The following is a 5449-nucleotide window of genomic DNA, read 5'->3' on the forward strand; positions in this document are numbered from 1 at the left end:
GACAGGGCACGAGCTTTCTGATAGAATAGATGACCTGGAAAAGCTAGACGAGCTTCGCCTAAAAGCAGTAGCTTCTATCTACGCTCAAAAAAGGCGACAAAAGGAATTTTTTGATAAGCATGTGCGGACTAAAGAGTTTAAGGTTGGGGACTATGTCCTAGTTTACACTCTGAAATAGCATGCTAAGAAGCTTAAAAAGCGAGGCATGGGACCTCTGGTGATTAAAGATCTATCACCAAGTAGAGCCATCAAGCTTGCTACATTAGACGGAGAAGAAATGCCCAATTGGATTAGTGGATGCACAGTGAAAAAGTATCTTTTGCCGCTAACCCAAGACATGCTTCTCAAAATACATCAAGAAAAGCTGCGTGTCTAGAAAATGAAAAAGATTGTGGATGAAGCGCAAGCCGAGGCAAAGGAAAGAATGGAGAAAAGAAGACTACTGCGTCAGAAACAGCGCAATGAAGGAGCAATACGAATAAACGCAATCAGTATAACAGAAATGGATAATGACAAAGAAGAACCCATCATTGAATGCAAAGTAGGAACCAACCAAATCAAAGCCAGAGCACTATTGGATTCAGGAGCTCAAACTAACCTACTTTCACTCAGTTTGTATAGACAATTGACAAATGACACTAAATTACAAACTGCCAAGCAAGAGTTAAAGAGTTACTCTGAGAATTCAATCAAAACTGTCGGATGCACAGTTTTACATATACAGATTAACCAGTGTGTGTATCCTCATATGTTTTACGTGGTTGAAGACCAAGCTACACAACATCCATTATTGCTAGGACAACCATGGCAGAAGCAATACAATGCAATGATTGACTGGAGTTCTACATCAGTGCTTATCAAATACGAAGGTGAAAGTCAATCATTTAAGTTCACCAAAGGAGCAGAGCCAACTCCAAAGGAAGAATCCAAGAACAAAGGTAAACAACAACCAGAGAAAAAGAAGAAGCAATGGCAACCAAAAGTTTCTATACAACCGGATTACTCTTCGAGGAGGAATTCTCAACATTGGATAAGGAAGACAAGCAATAATATAACAGCTCAACCTTGGGAAAAAACGGAGTCAAAGTTGGTATGGAGACCAAAAAAGGTTGTGCCAGAGAACACAAAGGTGGAAAACAGAGTCTTCAATACCAGACAACAGAGTGATTCCAGACAATCAAGGACGGTGAAACAGATCTGGATTCCAAAAAAGCTCATGAGGGCACAAAGCTATAGAAAGCAAATTTGGATCCCAAGGATTTGTAAAAAGGAACTCCCTTCAGTACAATCCACGGAAACTCCTAGGTATTTCAAGGCAAGGAAATCAACACAAAGAACAAAGCAGGTTTGGGTTGCAAAGAGTTTGTGGCAAGAACAAGCGAAGCGGAAGCAGATTTGGATTGTGAAAAAGAACAACAAGGTAAAGAAGAATCCATCTACTGATTCTACTATCGAAGTGCCAAAACCAACCCAAAACCCGACCACCAATCCTTCAATCAAACAAAGAGCAGCTTTATTGGAAAGACTGTTGTACCATCGCTCTACAATTGCATTGGGAACTTATGACCAAAACAACTACAATGCTTCACCCACAGACACTTCATAGTCGTCCAGGAGGACTCAGACTAGGAGGGGGGGAGGTATACAGGTATACAGGAGCTACAACGCAACTACAAGCGACAAAAAACAAAGAAAAACAAAAAATTATATTACAAGGGCAGTGTCTTACATGATTTTGCAATTTTTATGTTTGATTGCGGATATTGATAATATTTATGCCCTTATATACCTTGTTTTGCAACAAGAAGAGATCAAATGATGAATTTGGGTCTCTAGACGTGTAAATATCACTGAATAAGAGTGTTTTTGGAGCTAAAAAGTGGTAATCCAAGTCCAAAAATCACAAATAAGTGTATATTCATATACAAAGGGTTACCAGCTATTTATCGTGTATGTGTGGAATTTTTTGGCTTCAATTTACTATTTTCCTTTATTTTTTTTGATTTTCTTAATAAAAGTAAATGAAAAATAAAAAAGCAGGTGAAACGAGATCAGAAAAAAGAAAAGAATAGATGGTGATGATCCTAATGACAAGGGCAACCCATGGTAAAAATTGAGTACAATTCGGGAAAAAGTGCGGAAAGCCCGAAATGACAGAATTTTGGCAAAGTAGAGAGATTTCTCAGAAACAGGTCAAACGGAGTCCAAACTGAGAAATTTCAAATCCTAAAGTGCATTTCACGACGAGATAGGAGCACATGTCAAATTTGGTAACAAGTGATCCGGGAAGTCCGAAGTTAAGTATTTTTCACATCACTTTCAAGCTCATTTCCACTATTACCTTCTTGGAGAGAGCAAAGAGCACACAGGAGCATCCAACCTTCTACAGCCTTCTACGACTGCTACGAGAGCTCAGAGGACACCAAACATGAGAGGTAGACTCGTTGCCATAAGTTTTTGATGCTTATCATTAACTGTTGTCGCGAAAACTGACCAAAACCAAGAAACAAGAGCAGACGGGGAATGCGGTAGAATGCTAGGTAGTGGCACAACCGCCTAACCAAACCTTGCAAGAACTTATAGGTGGGTTACCCTAGTAAAGAAGATGGGTTTCTAACACTCAAAGCTCGAGAAAGAACGACTGGAAAAACCCTAGGTCAACAGAGACTGTAAGAGACAAACAGGAAAAAGTTATCGAAATGACACAAAACTTCTCAGGTAGCTTAACAACATCGAGGGCAATGCAACCATGGAGTATCTCCAGGTTTGGACCACCAAAAGTAGGTCGGAACAACCGATTCGGCTACGGACACACAAAGCGTCATTTTGGCATAACAGTTGAAATTGACGACCGAATGAAATGAAACTTCACAAGCAGCTTCAAATATACATGGATGACTTATGTTTGCAAGCAAAACCCAAAAGAAAGCTGATTCACTTACCGATGGTGAAAAAGACGCTTTCAGGCAACCAAAAGGAGAAAGATGGAGAACGGGGAGCCAAAGTCAAGTTCAACCAAATAGATAGCTTCACAACATATCCAATGAGCTGGAAATGCAACTCTAGAGAAGAAAAGTTGAAGAAATTCAACTCCAAGGCAAAAAGACGACTTCGGAGACTGAAATGCCTATAAGGGGGCTTTTTAGCTAAACTGATAACTTTTTAAGTTGAAAACTAGTTAGCAGGGCTTAGGGCACTAGCACAAAGCATTCTTTGCACAAAAAGACCAACATTTCAAGAAAAGACATCATACGCGTATGATGTCTCACAGCATGAATTTCACATCCATTTCAACATTTAAGTGCATAGCCTCATTCCAAATGTTAATCACATCCTATGAACCAAGTATCATGAGAATTGGAGTTAGAAAACCCAAGGAAAACCAAAAAGACGCAAAGTAGGCCATAAAATTGATTTTTGGTCCTAATTTTATCAAAATAACTCCAAACTCATTGAAACTTTGTAGGATTGTTGATTAACACATCTACAAGCTATCTGGAAACAAAAGCACGATTTTGACACAAAAAACATCATACGCGTATGATGTCTATTTGCACTTACAGAGCCAAAACTGCTCATTTGTCATCATACATCCATTATATATATCTAATACATGCTACATATGAAATTTGGAACCATTTGGTCAAGAGGATCACCCCATTAGCCCAATTGAGGAAAATCCTTCACCTAAAGCCTATTTTTGGCCCAAATCCAACATACTCAAGTCCAAACCAAGATTTGAGTAGAGACAGTTCTTCACTAGTACAGGGGGAGTCCACAGAACCAATCCCATGCAAAATTGATGAGAAAGACATCATACGCGTATGATGTCTCCAGAGCCATTTTTAGCCCAAAATCTATCCAAACTTCATAAATCCACTGAATAAGCCTATCTAAAGCCAAATCCAAGCTTATAGAGGAATTTGGTCCAAAAATACACTAAAAGACATCATACACGTATGATGTCTCACTATGTGATTTTGGCACCTCAGGGCTTCAACCACCAAACAGAAGTGATCTACATGCCATTTGAAAGTGAACCACCAAGTTTTATCCAATTTGGATCATAAAATCGAAATCCCTTTCAAAATTGTACCAAGACCCGGAAATGGACTAAACTAGCTAAAACTTGACCAAATGGTATCCAAACTCAAATACAAGCATATGATACTCATGTATACACTATCAGCTACAAGCACAACCAATATGAAGCCATTTTGACACAAAAGACATCATGATGTCTCCAGCATGCTTTTGAGCCCATTTTGCATATTTTTTTACCTACCTTGCCTCCTTAGGCCCTGAATAACTCATGTTTCAATTTTCAAGTCATTTGGATAGTTAAAAGCTTCATTTCGGCTTTCAGTACTAAAAAGACGCTAACTTCTGAAATTGGAGTTACAGGATCCATGGATTCCACCAAGTCATCGGCAACGAAGAGAAAAAGACCGACAATCAAAGATGCTCTTGCAGAAGCGGAACCCTTTGACATTCCAGCAGAAACCCTCAAGCCAACCAAAAATTGGGTGGAGGAAGCAATATTGGAGAAAGAGGGAATAAAGATCTACCAGGGGACTTTCAGAGATCCTCAAGGGCAAGCGGTGGATGTACCGATGATCCCAAAGTAATTGGTAGATTATAGCAGGTCAGAAGACATCAGCAGGTACCTGGAAAGGGCAAACTTTCACAGTTTCTTCACCTCGAGACCATCAGGTGTGGATACAAGAAGAGTGTACGAGTTGGAAACATCCATTCAGAAGGATGGAAAAGCCACATTGACAGCCATGGATGGAGAGAAAGTAGAAGTACAGATCACTCCACAGCTCATTGCAGAAGCATTGAAGCTGCACAACAAAGGGAGCTCGGTGAGGGAAGGAAGGGAGGCCATAGAGGTCTATGGGCCCAAGAAGCAGAATGCAACCTATGGAGATATGGCGGACCCAAGAGCGGCAACCCTTTGCCGACTATACAACCAATTTCTTCATGTTTGTAGTAAAAGAACGCAAAAGTATATGACACCATCCCATGCCATTGCGACCACCATCACATGGGCATTAAAGAGCAATATGCCAAAAGAGGTGAATTACGCTTAACACATCCACGAGCAAGTAATTGCCATGCACAACGAGAAGCCAAAATACATAGGAGCGAAAATTCTGACAAGAATAGCTATTGGAGCTAGAGATCAGTGGCTAAAGGCTCCCTCCCAGAATGAGTGGCTTAGAGAAGCCGACGAGGAGGAAGAACAGCCCGAAGTACCCAAGAGGGCATCCACAAGAGCATGCCGGAAACTAGAAGTAGTTTCAGAACCTGAAGAGGATGTGGACGAGCCACTGAAGAAGAAAGTAAAGAAGAAGGTTGCTCCCAAGCAAACCAAAAGTCAGAAAGCGGCAAGGATGGAAAGATTAGTGGAGCAGTTTAGAGCGGAAAGAGCTCTATTTGAAGAAAA

Source organism: Adiantum capillus-veneris, chromosome 20 (assembly GCF_014529385.1).
Source record: "Adiantum capillus-veneris isolate H3 chromosome 20, ASM1452938v2, whole genome shotgun sequence".
Lineage (NCBI taxonomy): Eukaryota > Viridiplantae > Streptophyta > Polypodiopsida > Polypodiales > Pteridaceae > Adiantum > Adiantum capillus-veneris.